Below are 17,752 nucleotides of genomic sequence, written 5' to 3' on the forward strand. Positions count from 1 at the left end.
TGAATTAGAAAGGTGCGTTTTTGCTGATGCCTATAGCTTTGCTTCTCTGCCTGTAAAGGGAATAAGCTGTTTCTGTTTCCAGGCTAGAAGCAGAGGGTAAAAGCTATTATTCGCAGGTGAAAGATTTAACGCCAAAGATGATCTGATCCCTTATGGTTCTGTGTCAGTAGATCCTGAGTGGAAGAGGATAAGGAAAGGAATGTTTTCTTGCCTTATGATGCTGTTTATAGCATGGTAAAAACCTGCATTTGCACAGGCACTAAACCATGTCATATGTGTGGGTATTGTGCCTTTCTCTAAGGTGTTAGCTGGATATCTACTTTAGTCATGTGGAGTGAAAGTTAACCTTTTTTTTTTCTTTCTATAAAAAAGTAACCTGACCCCCATTTTATACCTTGGTAAATATGGCTGTTTGCCAAGCTTCCTCTTACATTTCATTGAGCTACAGTTGTAAAAGCTGATGGAGTGTGAAATGAAAATGTGTATCACATTTCTAAGCGTCATTTGATGTCCTTTCTCCAACACAATTGTTAAGTGCTCCAAAAAAAGTACATAGCAGTGGCAACCTATGGAAAGACAACTGATATTTATCTGGGCCATGTAATTCCCAAACTGTTTTAATCTATGTATTATCTTTCCCCTCAAAATAAATTGCATGGGCATGTTAATTGAAATAAAGGAAGTATATAGCTTTACTTTGGGAATAGTGACAGCGTACTATTATCTACATTCTCATGACTGTGGTGCTGGACTGTAGTATCCAACAGGAGTGACACCTCTCATGAGCTTGACAAGTGCATGTAAAGGATCTGGGTGCACACCATCTGACCCATAATGGAATGTTGTAGACTAGCTTTTGTCAAAACCCTGCCAAATGTGTCATCCTGCTCAGCCAGGAGAGAACGCTAAAACTTGATAAGCATAATCATTCATTTTTGCTATCGTTTTTATTTTTAAAAATCCATACTGAGGAGTTGGGATAGATGGCCTGGAAGGAAAAGTGTAATCTAGCTTTTAAATTATATTGCTAAAATAAGTCATGAACCAAGTCAGGAAAAATCAGATTCTGGTCTCAAGTTTTGTTGTTGTTCTCCTTTTAAAAAAAATACATGTCAATTTTCACATTATTTTAACTTTATTGTGATCTGTTTGATGCAGTAGTTTCTGAAAGAACTGTTATGATTTACCTAAGACATTATTTGAGCCTGAAAGGAAAGTGTTACATAACTTTTTGTATTTGGATAATGCTTCTGTTAATCATTATTTAAATAGAGATCTGTCCTTTAGATATGGCTAGGTATGGGGAGAGTCTCTTAACACAACTGACATATCTAGTTCCTCATTTATGTACTTACCATGTTGATAATTTCTAGTAAAATTATGAAGTACTTTTTTAAAAAAAAAATTGTCAGCTGTGAAATAATTGTATGATATTTGCCATTTGTATTTGAAAAGAAAAAGAAAAATATATATTGCTAAAGATTTGGCTTTTGATATGTTAGTTAATACTTTGGAAATTTTTTGAGGAAGTTGGCTTTTTTATTTTTCTATGTAGTGTTTTACAAGAATGATTTTATCTTTTTTTTTTTTTTTTTTGGCGGCTGGCTGGTAAAGGATCCAAACCCTTGACATTGGTGTTATAACACTGTGCTCTAACCAACCAAGCTAACAGGCCAGCCCGAAGGTTGATTTTCAGATTGCTACAGTGAAAAGGATTTCACAACAAATGGCAGCAGTGAGCAAAATATTGTTTCAAAGACCCTGCCTGAGTTAATCCCTCCTATATGCCTCGTGAAAAGGGTAGTATCCTAAAACATCGTTAATAATATATCAATAAGGAAAAGTGATGTCCTTCCGTTAGTACTTTAACTGAAATATTACACTTTCTAAAAGGGCAGCCCCATTTAAATTTTGTGAGGCAGGCTTTTCTACTCTCCCCTCCCTTCTTCTTTCTAGCCTAGAAGTGATGTCATCAGTTCTAACGCCAGCCCGACTCTGAGCCAGTGTGGCCCCCAAAAATAGTGAGATGAGAAAGAAGATCAGTTGGCTGCTGACACACCTGGGCCTTAGAAAACAGTCTTACAGCATGCGTGAGGCCAAGGGTTAGGAATACTGATTTCAGCACTGACCTTAAGGGAAACATCAGGCAAGTCTTTTACCACCATTTGCGACTTCCTATCTATTAATGAACGCTACTTTTAATCTTCATTATTATTAGTCAATTTTTAAAGACATACCAAACTTGTTGGGGTCAAAAGGCTTCTTTTAATGAATTTATAAGAATACTACACAAGTTTTTGCTGACAATATGAACCAAAACAAATTAAGCAGTAAGAGAACAACTTCCATTTTTGTAGGTTTTAAAGTAGCTAGTAGAGGTTATAATGATTTCTCTTTTTGAGCTCTTGAGCTCTTTAACAGCAGACAAAGGTGCTGGAACTCTGGATTGGAGAAACCAGCTTATCTCAATGTGGATGAAGCATGGCTTGGGGGTTTGCATCTGGACTCATCAACTGACCCTAGGCGTGTGATTCCTCTGACCTTAGCTGGTCTGTTAAATGGGAATAATAATGGCTATCTCACAGTGTTGATGAAAGGAATACATTCAGTAGTGTATGTAAACCACCTAACACTATTCCTGGCACAAAGCAAATAGTTACTAAGTTGTTATTTTCCCTTCTCTCTATATGGAAGGAACAGACTCTGAAGACTATCTTGTTACTAACAGTTTTCTTTTTTTATTAATTATTTGAGCCATGATCATATAGTACACTTTGTCTTTGGGGGGGGGGGAGTGTTTCTCTAATAGGATAATCTCTTCAGTGCCAGAGAACCAATCCTATCAGAATTTCTATCTTTCTGAATTTTCTACACTTTTCCTGAGGTTTTCTAGAATGATAATCCCCCCTACTCACTTTGTGAAAGAATCTAGAAAGCCCAAAGCATCTAAAGCAAAATTCTATGTTAAAGTTTTTTTTCCTATAGTAAATAAATATATTTCCTTAACTGAGAATTTTACAGTTATTCTTTAAGTATTTAGCTGCATGTTTGGACATATTTAGTCTCACTTTAGGCCCTGTTGACCTCTTTTGATGAAACTGATGAGCGGGACGACAGACTAAAGAAGAAGCTCTGGCTGTAGTCAGGGGACCTGGATTACAGCATTCGAGCTCTTGCAGGAACAGACTTGGTGACCTTCTGTATATAACTAAGTTCCCTGAACCTCATTTGTCTCACATGTAAAATGGTAGTCAATCGTGATCATTAAGGAAGCTTCTAGTTCTAATATTCTATGATTGAAATATTTCATTTGACAAAAATGGATTGAATGCCTACCCGGTGGCAGGACATTGAATGCTATAAATATTAGAAATCAGTCCTCGTTATTTTCAAATAATAATAGGTAAGTGTCCATCACATTGTGGAAAAGGAAAACAATAGTAAAGCAAAAAGGTTACTGTCCTCTAAGAAACTGTATTCTAATGGAGAAGTCATATAATAGCATCTTTTCAGGATTATTACTCTTCTTCTTTATTAGTTTGATTAGAGCAATGGAAGAAGAGAAAAAGGAGAGAACAGGAAAGCCAGACAGAATTAAACTGATTATTTTTAGATAAGATGAGAGCCAAAAATGCCACCTCAAACCTAATAAGACATATTTTTAAATAAGTTTAATTAATTTCAGAAAGGGGCTGTGTAATATTTATGCAATGGAAGGCATCCTAGAACTCAAAGGGATAAGTATAAATCAAAGAAAGCATAGATCATGAACTTTTCTGTGGAAGGTGTCAGGAGACTTTTATTCTTAGGATAGAAGAAGTGGTGGGGAAGCAGGGAACACAAAGATTTTGTAGATGTTCTAGGACAGTAATTCTCAAAGGTTGTTCACTATCCCCTCAGCAGCAGCATAATCTGGGAACTTCTGGAAAATGTAAGTTCTTGAGCCCACCCCAGGCCTCCTGAATCAGAAACTTCGCAAGTGGGACTCTGTGATTGTTTTATTTTGTTTTGTTTTTAATTGAAACATAATTTTACATATTTGTGGAGTACAGAGAAAGAAAGCAATTGTTTTTGAACAAGCTCCCTGGTGATTCTGATACACACTCTTCTAGGAAAGAATCATCAACTGGGTGAGGAGTGTGTGGTATTTATAAAAGCAGTTTTAATGTTTTAATATAATAATACCAAACTTTCCCAGTACCAACTTCAGAAACTAGAGTTGAATCTCCTTAGATGGTGGAGATTGTCCTCATGTAAGTATTAATAATAACTCAGATGACGAATGATATGAAAATGATGGTGGGGATGGACAAAAGTTGTGTGTGTGTGTGTGTGTGTGTGTGTGTGTGTGTGTGTGTGTGTGTGTGTCCAGAAGAATAGGAAATTTGAGAAAAACAGTTTTAAGATGTTAAGAACATTGATATTTTTACCATGATCTCGCATGCAGCCTACTTTTGTGGTAACATGTTTATCATGATGATCTTTCTATACAACTGAGATTTCATTTGAAAATTGCTCTGCTGTTCAGTCATTCCATCTGAAAACCAATGGGTAGACAGGATCTAGTGTCACCTGTACCAAATCCATGACCATTCAGTGGTATGAAAGATTATCTGAGAGCCATCATCGAAGACTGGGATCAGTGATTTTTTTTTGTTGTTTTAACTCTATTTTGAAAATCTATTTGTGGAAATTTTCAAACACATACAAAAGTAGAGAGAGTAGTATAATAATCCCACCTTTAACAGTTGTCAACTCATAGACAATCTTATGTCATCTGTGCTCTTATCTATCTGTATTCCCTCCACTGTGCTTATTTTATTTCGTCTACAAATACATCAGTAAATATCTCTAAGAGTTGAAGAGTCCTTTTAAAAACATAATCACAGTACATTATCAAATCTAAATTGCCATTGGCTAAATACTTCATACCTACTGCTATAACCCAAAGTCAACATTTATGGAGCTTATTGTGGACCAAGTCCTGTGCTAAATTCTTACATGCGTTCATTTATATCACTCTTGTACTCCATAAGAAATGAATTATTATTAGCCCCATTTCACAGATAAGGAATGTGAGCATCAGTAACTCAATAAATAGCTTATCCAGAGTCAAAAGATTAGAAGATGGGAGACACAGGACAGGATTTATATCCAGGTCTTACCAACTTTTAAGCCTATATTTTGGTTTCTATTTTTTAATTGTGTTAAAATATATCTATATAAAATGTAAATTTTACCATCTTAACCATTTTTAAGTGTATAGTCCAGTAGTGTTACAACCAGTCTCCAGAACTTTTTTCATCTTGCAAAACCAAAACTCTGTACTCAGTAAATAGTAACTCCCCATTTCCTCCTGCCCCAGCCTCTGCTAACTTCTAACCTACTTTCTGTCTCTATGAATTTGACTACTATGGGTACCTCATATAAGTGGAATCATACAGTGTTGGTCTTTTTGTGACTTGCTTATTTTACTTAGCGTAATGTCATCAAGGTTCATATATGTTGCAGCAAGTGTCAGAATACTCCTCCTTTTGAAGGCTGAATAATATTCCATTGTATGGATATTCCACATTCTGTTTATCCATTCATCCATCGATGGACATTTGGATTGTTTCTACCTTTTCGGTAATGTGACTAATGCTTGCTTTGAACATGAGTGCTCATATCTCTCTTCAAGTCTCTGCTTTCAGTTCTTTTGGGTATTTACCCAGAAGAGGGATTGCTGGGTCATATGACATTTTTAATTTTTTGAGGAATTGCTGTACTGTCTTCCACAGCAGCTGTGCCACTTTATATTTCCACCAACAGCGCCCAAGGGTTCCAGATTCTTCACATCCTCACTAACACTTATTCTCCATTTTTTTTTTTTTTTTTTTCATAGTAGCCATCTTAATGGGTGTGGGCCAAGCTTGTGTTTTAAAGCCCAGGTCCATACTGCCTTTCCCTTTTCAATTTCAGGAGTCTTATTTGATAACTTCTGGACAGTAGAAGTTATCCACCAGAGTAAATTCACACTGGACACAAAACATAAAAAGGGGGTGGGGGACAATATGATGAGAAAATTGGCAATATGAATCATCTGTGTGTGTGCAGTTAAAAATGGTATTAAAGTTATAAGTCTGCCTTAGGAAGACAAGAGAATATGAACACTACTGCTGTGTATCTTAATAAAGCCTAACTAGTTTCTACTGATATTCTTTTTCCTTGTATGGCCCATGTTATAACAAATCACTTGAATCTTATTTCTAAGTTCGATACCTAAGAAGTCAGAGCTATTCTGTGCCTGGTAGAAGATAGAAAAGAAGGACATTTTCTCTTCTCATTTTAAACTTATAAATAGTTCTGTTCCAAAGTTTTTCTCTTTTTTGAGTTCTTAAAAAATAATGAAGAATCACCTTAAAGAAAGAAGAGGTGGGCCAGCTTTGTGAAAAGAGCTCAGGATTTGTGCAGTCTGTCCAGTTTGGGTTCAAATTACCTTGCCGGTTCCTGTGATGTCCTAAAGCTGTACAGCTCAATTTCTTGAATCACAACGTTTTCATTTGTAAAACTGAGATAACAACTGATTTGCAGAGGATTAAATTAGATAATGTGGACAAAGTACCTAATACGTAGTAGGTATAGTAAATGTTTGATGAAAGGATCCAGTAAGTATAACTTTAAACAGCAGTGATTTACTGGCTTTTATTTTTATTAAAAAAAATCTTTTTTTTAAAAGTACTTTGCTTTCCTTGGTTTTCACTGCACAGTATAGTATTCTAATTAAGAACATAGATTCTGGATTCTGATTACCTGGGTTTGAATCCTTGTTCCACCACTTACAAAAAACATGACCTTGGGCAAGTTATTCAGTCTCTTTCCACCTCAGTTCTGTCCTCTGTAAATTGGGTAATAGTAGTACCTATTTCATAGGATATACATGGAAATGGTTTAGCGATCAATAAATGTTGGCTACTACTATTATTATTATTATTATTAATTTGCGGTACATGGTAAGGCATTATTTCAATCAATGAAAGTAAAACTGCACAGTACTTTATCATTTCAAATGTATTCATCAGCCATCAGTTTCTTTCAAAATGGCAGATGAAACCAGATCTGCTTACGAGGTTCCTCTACATGAGAATGACAAATTAACAGAAAGCGTTTCCAGTAGCCCCATAGCATTGACTGTTCTTGCTGACAGACATTCCTTCCTCTTATTCTTTATATCCCTTTTTGAAGGAGAACATTCTGGAATAGAAACCTGGACCTACTGTTCTGTTTTTCACAAGTGAAGGAAAGGCTGCCCCAGGGTGCCTGGCTGCCACCTGTTTCTCATCCACTAGGACTTTGATCCTAATAATGGATTCACTGGAGCAGTTAGATAGCTAAGCACCAATACAGCCGACTGCTTGGAAAGGAAGTCAGAGTTTTAAAGGGTGGCCTGGTTTGCCTTATTACCAAACAAGGGGCCAGCAGGATATTCAGGTGGACTGAATTTTATGTACAAACTATACTGTATTTTCAGAGCTTTGACCCCCAGAAAAACACCATTAAAATGCTTTCCTCTCCATCTAACATTTATTTCCAAAACCACTGAAGTGAAAGGGTCTATTAGTTCAGGGCCAGATTTGAAAGCACATGAAAACTGCATTCGTGAGGTTAAGAAATGGCTTAATAATTAAGTTAAAACAGTTGAAAGTGGATCTAATTTCAAACAGATCAGCTAACCATGCTAGAAGCAAATGAGGGTGTGTTTCTTCCTAGTTTTTCTTCAACCCTCAATTTATTGGCTCTAATTCCAAGCAAGTTTTTTCAGTTCCTTCTTTTTTCTTTTTAAACTTTATGTAAGATTGAATTCTTTATTGCCCGTATGTTAAGTTGGTGTCACAAACAATTAAAACCACAGTACACTTAATATTTCATGCATTCCTTTCTTTCATGTTGCATCTTATTAGTTTCTTTTGCAGACTGGTTCGGACATATTTGAATTGCACAGTCTAGATCCATAGCTTTTATCTATGCTGCTGAGCCATATTTTATTGGACACTGCAGCTGAACTAGTATGATTATGTCAGCTCAAAATGTGTTTAGTATGTTTACAGTACCTTTCGTGTCCCAATTTGAGTACCATCCAAAGTATCACCAAAGCGAGCTGATGCTAAACAATTAGCTTTCATTTCTCTTGCATCACTAATTGTGCAATCACTGATGATAATTTTCCTCCTGAGGGCTGTAGCTGGGGCATAGTGAGGGGAACTGCATGCATCAAGGAACTAATTGTGCCTTGATAATAATAATAGCTGCCATTTAGTGAGCCTCTACTGTGTCTTGGTATTGAGGCTTTTTACTTGTATTACCTCAATTTATTATTCTAGCCTGGGCTAGGGCAGCTCTAACACAATTAAGTGTTCTCTACACTTCTGTGCACACTCACAGAGAGGCATCAGAGGGTGAGGATGGGCAGGCATTTTCCCTACCTCTTTGCCCACCTTGGAGATAGGAGACAGAAAGAGTGGTGAGCTTGGGACACAGTCACAGGCAGACCCCAAGAGCAAGGAAGGCTGAGGGCAGCAGAAGAGAATCAGGGCCCCTGAGCCTGAATTACTCACATGTTCAACATGCAAGTAACACCTGGCTTCTTATGACATGTTTCAGCATTTATGAACATAATGTTATGTAGGCACTAGAGTAGATATTGGAGATGGAAATAATGATTGCGGCCTTGGCCTTTGGGGAAATTTTGGTCTGACTGTTCTTCCAGTGATACTGCTATTCTGTTGTGACCCTTGTGGAGAGGGATTGGGGCGAAGGTAGGTACACTAGCTACCCTGTGTGACATAATAGCCTAAAGGTACTTTGAATAGGAATTTATACAGATTTAATACCAACAAAAATGTCCTGTGGTAAGCTATCATGAGGGTATTAAATGGAGTTCAGTGGGGAGAAAAACAGCTGTAAAAAATATGAAAGTCATTTAAAAAAATACAAGCGTACCTCAAAAAGTTCATTGAAAAGTGGGATTAAAAAATAATACGAATCTTTTGCTGATATTTTGAAGACTCCTCATACAATATTTATAAAATGTAATGTTTTAGCATGGAACTATTAAGGACAAAACGTTCTCAAATCATTTGTTAAACTTCTAAGGTAATGTTTCCTACTTAACCCGAATAAAATTGCATATTTACCCAGATAGTGTGCCTCTTCTAGGAAAAGAGAAGTAAGCAAGCAATATTAAAAAGTGGCTCTTGGGTAAATATTTGAATTAAAATTTCATATTGGATATTTTCTAAGAAGCATATGAATTTGAATTTCCAAAAGCAAACCTCTGTCAAAAACTGCTGTACAGCTAGTTCTAAATATTTATCATGCTCAAACTGTACCACATCATATAGTTTGGAGGGCTAGCTGGGGAAAACAAAGCTATGAAGTCCCTCTGCAACAGCAGTCTGTTAGAAAGGATGAATGAGTTGCTGGAAGTGCTGGTGAATTTGCTGAGTCCATTCCAAGTGCTTCTCTAAGGACCAGAGGCTGCCTCTGTAATGACAGTCTCACAGAAGCACGAGGCAAGCCAGCAGTCAATTGTATTTCAGTCTTCCCTTACTGCCTAAAATTTGCTGAGAATGGTTTCTTCGAAAATATGCCCTTTAGACCTACATACTAATCCAAATAAATTTCACAGTGTTCCTCTCCTTTGCTATTAAATATTGCTATTAAAAATATTGGTATGATATATCAAGCTGAAAATGTGGACACGTGGACATGTTTTATCGGGGAAATTCTTTGTTTCTATGCTGTGCACAAGTGGAGTGATTCCTTAATGAATATGTGAAACCTTTTGTTTGAAAAAAAAAAATACTGGTATGAGAGTCTGGAACATTCCTCTATTCCTGTGGGGGACTAGAGCCCTCACCCCCAACCACTTGCCATTTGGGGACTCTTGGAGAATGTTAAGATTTGCATGGATCAGTTCAGATATACGATTGAGCTTGTAAAGTGCTCATAATTTTTTTAAACTGGTCAGGCAAAAAACTAAGCACCCAAAAGGTATTTTCTGTAGCTTTTTTTTTTTTCTGTTTTTTTCTCCCTCTTTTTATTAGACATAAAGATTATAACTTTTTTCCATTTCCTTTCATGTATTTATTGGATAAACATTTTTTAAGGGCCTCCTGTGTAACAGGCATTCATCTACTTTCTTCATGGTATATTATCTTTACCTAAAATCTCATACATCAGCCTAGCGTAGAAGAGTTAAGGTGTAGATTCCTGAACAAAGAAGTCCTGAGAGAAGTAGAACAGGGTACAGAATTCTAGATCCAATCCATGCATATTTTTGTCTATGCCTTCAGTGGACAAGAAGGTAGAAAGCAGGATGAGCTGTATTTCTTGTTCTAATCATTTCACATTTCAATTCCTAAAATATACAAAGACCATATTTCCTTGAACAACAAAAAAATTCCGATAACCAGTTTTGACAAATATAAACACATATAACGAGAAGATTTTATAAAACTGCAACTCACAGATAAAACACAGGCTATTTGATCAAAGTACCTGGCAATCAGTGATGAGAACTCATGGGTTTCTTTTAAAATCTCTGATAGTGCTTCTCAGTGTGGGTTCCATCAGCCGCTGTCCCTGTATTGGTCTCCAAGAGATAAGAGCCTATATGGTTATCTTTACGTTGATTCCATTGTAGTAGCCTGTTTCTTCACCCTGTATTCCTCCTTCTCCAGGGACCAATGAACTTTTCAGTCCTTATCCTCCTTGACGTCTCAGTAGCATCTGACACTGTCTACTCTTTCCTTGGCATCTATGAAATTATACTTTCCTGATATATCTTCTAGCTCTTTGGCCCACTGCTCCTCAGGCTCCTTTGTGGTCTCCTGTGTCTCTGCCCTTTCATTAAATATCCATGTTCCTTAGTATTCTCTTTTCATCTCACACTCTCTTGTATTCAGGGTTCTCCAGAGAGACAGAATCAACAGGATATGTTATAAATACATGAGAGGGGATTTATTAAGGGAATTAGCTCACACGATTGTGAAGAGAAGTCCCACAATAGGCCGTCTGCAAACTGGATGCCGGTAGCATGGCTCAGTCCAAGTCCAAAGGCCTCCGAACCAGGGAAGCTGATGGTGTCTTTGGTCTAAGTCCTGGAACCCAAAAGCTGAAGAGTCTCAAGCTCCAATGTCCATGGACAGGAGATAGGAGTGTATCCCAGCTCCAATTGATAGAACCATTCACCTTTTTTCTCCATTTTTTGTTCTCTTGGGGCCAGTGGATTGAATAGTTTCTCCCCATATTGAGGACAGATCTTTCCCACCCAGTCCACTTAGGATCTCATGCTAATCTCTCCTGGAAACACCCTCATGAATATACCTAAAAAGATAGCTTTAATAGATTTCTTGACATTCCTTAATCTAATCAAGTTGACACCTAGAATTAACCTTCACAACTCTCCTGATTTAATTTTATCTCAAATATATATGTATACACACACATATATATGTGTGTATATATCTATCTCCAAATATATACTCAAATGTGTATTCCAGGTCCAATCTCCCCTGAGACCCAGGCCCTAATATCTAACCGTCTGCTGAATTTCTCCAGTTGGATGTCCCACAGGCACTTCAGTTTCAGCTGTTCCACACTGCGCTCACGATCTTTTCCTGACCTCACTATCCCTTCGCCCCAAACTTGCTTCTCCTCTTGTGGAAGTAATATAACCAACATTCAGTTGCCCAAGCCAGATATTTGGTCAACATTCTTGACTCCTCTTTCTCTGTCACAACTCACATCAATTTAGTCACCAAATCCTATACCCTAAATATGTCTTCTTATACCAGTGTCTCACCACAGCCACTGTTTCTCTTCTATTTTAATCACCATCCTCTCAATGGCCTCCATACTGGTCCTTGTGCCTCTAGGTTTGAATGATGGTGTCCTCTCCAAAATTCATGTTGAAACTTAATCCCCAGTGCAACAGTATTAAGAGGTATGGCTTTGGGGAGGTGATTAGTTCTAAGAGCTTCTCCTTCATGAGTGGGAGTAGCATTCTCATAAAAGGGCTAGAGGTTGAAGGGAGCACCGTCTTGCCCTTCTATTCCTTTTGCCTTGAGAGGAGACAGTGTTTGTTCCATCCAGAGGATGCAGCAACAGGCACTATCTTGGAAGCCCTCATCAGACATCAACTTTGCCAGCACCTTAACCTTGGCTTTCCGTCCTCTAGAACCAGGAGAGATGTATTTCTATTGTTTATGCATTGCCCTGTCTGTGGCATTTTTTTATAGCAGCACAAATGAAATAAGACACTCTTCCAATCTATTCTTCATATCATAGTCCAGAATAAATTTGCAAAAATGTAATTTTTATCATATCAACCTCCTGCGTAGAACACTTTGTGGTTCTTTTTCTCTTCAGGACAAGGTTGAAACTCCTTAATGTGGCTTAAGTGATTGGTTCTTGTGGCTTCATCTCTCCTCAACTTTCTCTTAAACTCTTTGTTCCAGTATTCTATTAATTTTATTAATTAAATCCAATCAATTAAATGAATTATATTTTAATTTTAATTTTTTAAATTTAATTAAAAAATTAAAAATTTACTAAAAAATTGAAGTTTGTAATTTAATTGATTTATCACTCAATTTAATTGATTGATTGATTAACTATTAATTATTAATTTTATTTTTTAATTCCGTTAATTTTATTTCCTTGATTATGCCATGCTTTTTCTTTTCACAAGACCTTTGCACCCTCTACCCAAATTCTTCTTAGAGGATTCATCAAAGATTATTTGGTAATGTATATTATCAGGTGATCTCATGTGTAATGTTTCACCAATGGTTTATCTCTAAATAGGCCCAATGTTACTTCTCTGATTTTTTAATATTGACCCTTAAGACGGGTGGATCCAGGTTATGAGGAACCTGAATATTAAATCTTTTGAGGAGACATCTTTAAGAAATAGTATACAAATCGAATACAAAATTAGTATGAAGATGAATATTTATTTAGAAAAAGAAATCACAACAAATGTATTGGTGCCTTGGAAATTAGGGCGCCTTTCCTCTGAGATTTCTTAGGCCATTTCTCAGATACACATACATTGAAAGCTTCTGTTTGCAACCTGGCTTCCCCTTCCAACTCAAGACACTACCACTCCCAACAGTAGTCACTCAGCGTGGTCCATGCGCATGAGTGCTCCGGATCTTAAACTTCATTAGCTTCATAAAAAATTTATCTCCTCTCTGAAGTTTTGATATTTTTAATAATTTCTGAGTGTCCCAGCTAACACAAATGTTTACTGGCTTCTTTAGTTATAATTCTGCCTAAAACTTGGGAAGTAGAAAGATATGGGTGTCTAGTAATATTTTCTCAATGTCCTTTCCTGGGTTGTTAAGTAAATTAACCAGGAAATTTTTTACTCTGTTTGACATCACAGCTCTGTCTTCATTTTCGAGTATCTTCTAAGCCAGTTGTTCCCAAATCTGGCTAACTATCAGAATTAGAAAATTCTTTACAAATATAAATTCTTGGTTCCAATTCTAAACCTACTAAGTTAGAATCTCCCAAAGTTGGTATGATAAATCTATATTTTAACAAGTACTGCTGGTGATTCTTAAGTGGTCAGTTCAGCACCAATCTAAGACAAGCATTTGAAAACAGCTGGTCTAAAGAATTGAAGAAGCTGGGTTGTAGACCTGGATTCTTGAAGAACAAATAGTCTCAATCAGTACATTTAACTTTATAATACAGAGAATTATGGGTTCTAAGAACCTAGACCCCCTGTTACAGATCCTTCGTACTGCCACATTCGGACATTCAATTTTTTTGAAACCCTAACAATTTCTGATAAAGGATATAAAAAAGCACCCCATATTGGCTCAAATTATAACAACAAAAAATGACAGTTTTTACCCTGTGAAATAGAAAAATATACATTTGTGCATATGATTGTTCTATCCACTGCACAAATAACTAACGTAATTAAGGCCAAAATCCAGAAAAATTTTAAATGCAAATATTTTAGTAATTCCATTAATTGAAAAAGCACTATCAACCATGTTACAGAGAAACAGGTAGATTTTATTAGTACAAGAACTTTTATATATGTGTGGGCTATTCTCTTCCCAGCAATAAGAAGGCTAGTTGAATATGCCATTATCACATTCACAGGACTCATTTCCTCTGAAGGAAAGTGGTTAATTTCTGAAGAGTGTGTATATGGGTGATGTTCTATTTGTAACTTCATCAGCAGCATTCTCCTCTTTGGAGATCCAATAATATCACTCAAATTTTCAATTAATTTTTCCTGAAGAATCTTTGTAATAATATATTTTAAAAGAATTGCTTTAGTATTTGCTGTGTGAGATGGAAAGATTTGGGGAATCTTGTCTTCTAACTTAGTTTTAGAAAGCAATTTTTTGAGCATCATGTTCTATTGCTTTGCAAGTAGTAGGAAGAAAGAAAATCTAAGAGAAGAAAGAACAGAGCAGTCTTTTCATACTCCTTTGAATTTAAGACCTGAAATTTTACTTTATATTTTCTTCAAAAGAGAAATGAGTTGCATTCAGTTTTGTCTTAAGAATAATTACTTTATTGTTTTTGTAAAAATAGCATATGCTTATTGTCTTTTAAATTCAAGCAGTATGGAAAATACCGAAAGAGGCAACTAAAAAATAACACTACTCAGAAAGAACCATAGCTCTCCATACACGTGTAAAAAAAGAATCATAGATGGATGGATGGATGGATGAACAGATAATCATTTTATATCTCTAGTCCCTGGAAATGTCTGGCTTATATTAGGTAGTCAATAAAAATACAGTGAATGAATAAATTGGGCTGTACTATTTTTTTCTGGAGCTGTACAGCCCAGGTTAGAATCCCAGTTCTATCACTTATTGTCTGTCTGACATTGAAAAATGTACTTAACATCTTTGTGTCTCAGTTTTCTCACTTGTAAAATGAGGATAATAATAATATGAATGTTCATCAAAGACATTCTTAAGTAAAATTGTTGGTTTTTTTTTTTCTCTATATGTGTGGTGATGAAACATACAATGACTACTGAGAGAACAATGAAGCTTATTAACATATCTATCACCTCACTCCTTGTCCTCTAAGTCCATTGTTTCCTTACTAATTTTTTGTCTGAATGATCTATTCATTGTTGAAAGTAAAATATTGAAATCTCCTTCTATTATTGTATTGCTGTCTATTTCTCCCTTCAGTTTGGTTAGTATTTGCTTTATATGTTTAGGTGCTCTCATTTTGGGTGCACATGTATTTAAATTGATTATATCCTCTTGATAAATTGACCCCTTTATCATTATATTATGATCTTTATCTCTTGTGAAAGTTCTTGACTTAAAGTCTGTTTTGTGTGATATAAGTATAACCACCTCTGCTATCTTTTGGTTACCATTTGCATGGAATATCTTTTTCCATCCTTTCACTTTCAACCTGTGAATGCACTTAAAGCTAAAGTGGGTCTCCTATAGGCAGCATAGATCTTCTTGTTTTTTAATCCATTCAGCCACTCTGTATGTCTTTTGTTTGGAGAATTTAATCCATTTATGTTTAAAGTAATTATTGATAGGTAAGGATTTACTATTGCCATTTTATTCATTGTTTTCTGATTGTCTTGTAGTTTCTTTGTTCCTTTCTTTCACTTTTGCTGTCTTCCTTTGTGATCTGAATTTTTTTGTAGTGGTATGCTTTGGTTCCTTTCTCTTTCTTTTGTATATTTACATAAATATACATAAATATAATATTTTACATAAATATACATACTTACATAAAACATCTTATAGTTATGTCTATTCTAAGATGATAACTTCACTTCAATCACATTAAAAAACTCTGCACTTTTACTTCTCTCTACATTTTATGTTATTGATGTCATAATTCACATATTTTTATGTTGTGTATTTATTAACCCATCATTATAGCTATAGTTATTTTAAATGCTTTTTTGCTTTAACTTTGATACTAGAAATTAAAAGCAATTTATTTATGTACCACCAGTATAATACTAGGGTATTCTGAATTTGACTCTATTCTTACTTTTACAGTGAATTTTATACTTTAATAAGTTTTCATGTTGTTAGTTTGCATTTTTTTAATTTAAACTTGAAGAACTCCATACTGCTGCACGGTTGTGTATGTGTGTTGTGTGTGTGTGTGCGTGCGTGTGTGTGTGTGTGTGTGAGAGTGTGTGTGAGAGAAACACAGATAATGTGAAACTGTCTTTACTTCCTTCTTCAATGGGTCTTTTCTTATTTCTGTGATCTGTTCAGGTGCTGTAATCTCTTGCCTGGATTCTTTAGCTCTTATGAAGGTATTTTTGTGCATCTATGGTTGTTCAAATTAATGTTTCTATGAGGGGCAAGTACTGGAAACTTCCATTTTGCTATCTTGCTGGCATCACTACAAGAAGTTCTTTTTTAAAGGCGCTTTTCAGAGTCTTGTTCATTTTACAGTTTCAATTTTTTTTATTTCTTAGTTTTTTTAAATACAGTTTATAGATTTTATCAGATAATTTTATTACCTAAAATTTTTTGTTTGTTTTGGTTATGGTTGTAATACCCATTTTTGTGTGTTCTTTAACTCTCACTCATGGTGAATAATTTCCTCACGGTTCACTAATTTTTGATTATGACCTCATCCTCTATGAGACATTACTTGTGAAATTTTATAAAGGCTCATCTAAGAATATAAAATCCTGGAGATGTTTGTGAAGACTGAGTTGGGAACATGTGTTCTAGAAAAAAATTGTGTTTGGTTCTTCCAGTTTCTTCAAAGGTATCATCATCCTAGGATTAATTTTTAGGTAAATTTATTGCTTTGAGGTTTATAGACCACAGGAAGTCTGTATGCAAACCTATATGGATGTCATACACACTCACACATACACACACATGCGTATATACACACATATTCAAAATTTCAAAATATATTGTAAAAGCAATATTGTGGTTAAAGTTTTATGGATGATTTTTCCCAAATCTAAAATGAATCTATGAAGAGCAAGAGGTATTCTTTATCATGAGAGCACTGAGTGGAAGAAGCTTCTTTATGAGAATCAAAGCCATGTTTCAGTCCGCCTGAATCTGATGGTCATCCAAGCCCAACCTCCTATCTCTGCAGGTTGGGCCTTGGGCACTCCAGGATATCCTCTCCTGCAGTGACTGGAACTCAGGTGTTCAGAACTGCTCTTTAGTGCTCTCATTTGAACTACATTACTTTTCCTTCAAATTTCTTTCCCTTTTTACTGTCAACTGTTATCAATGCCAAGTATGATCCTGTGTCTCAGTATAGGAAGTCCTGGTTTATACCTGTTGTCATGGTATCATTAATAATAGTGCCTTTTTTCACTCCCCAAAGTATCCTGGTTTAGATGATAAATTATATGGTCATCCTATGAATTCCTAAAGTAGATCCAGCACTGTATCAAGCACCGCTTGGGATACTGAAGTCTGAGATGTGGTCTTGCCCTAAAGGAGGTGAAAGTCTAGTTGGGAAGAGAAGATATGTGCTATAGTCTGAATGTGTCTCCCCAAAATTCATATGTTGAAACCTGATCACCAGTGTGATGGTGTTAGGAGGTGGGGCCTTTGAGAGGTGATTAGGGCAGGAGGGAAGAGGCCTAATGATTGGGATTAGTGCCCTTATAAAAGAGGCTCCAGAAAGCTGCTTTGCCCCTTCCACCATGTGAGGATACAGCAAGAAGGCACCATTTATGAACCAGAAAGTCCTC

At 35.9% G+C, this 17,752-nt stretch overlaps 1 protein-coding gene across 4 annotated transcripts in view; it reads left to right on the top strand.

Moving 5' to 3' along the window:
- The window catches only part of CDKAL1 (CDK5 regulatory subunit associated protein 1 like 1), a 636,490-nt gene that overhangs the window by 604,335 nt on the left and 14,403 nt on the right, over nucleotides 1–17,752 (top strand). The gene's annotated exons all lie outside the window — the stretch shown is intronic.

This window comes from Cynocephalus volans, chromosome 5 (assembly GCF_027409185.1).
Source record: "Cynocephalus volans isolate mCynVol1 chromosome 5, mCynVol1.pri, whole genome shotgun sequence".
In the NCBI taxonomy this organism is placed as follows: Eukaryota; Metazoa; Chordata; class Mammalia; order Dermoptera; family Cynocephalidae; genus Cynocephalus; species Cynocephalus volans.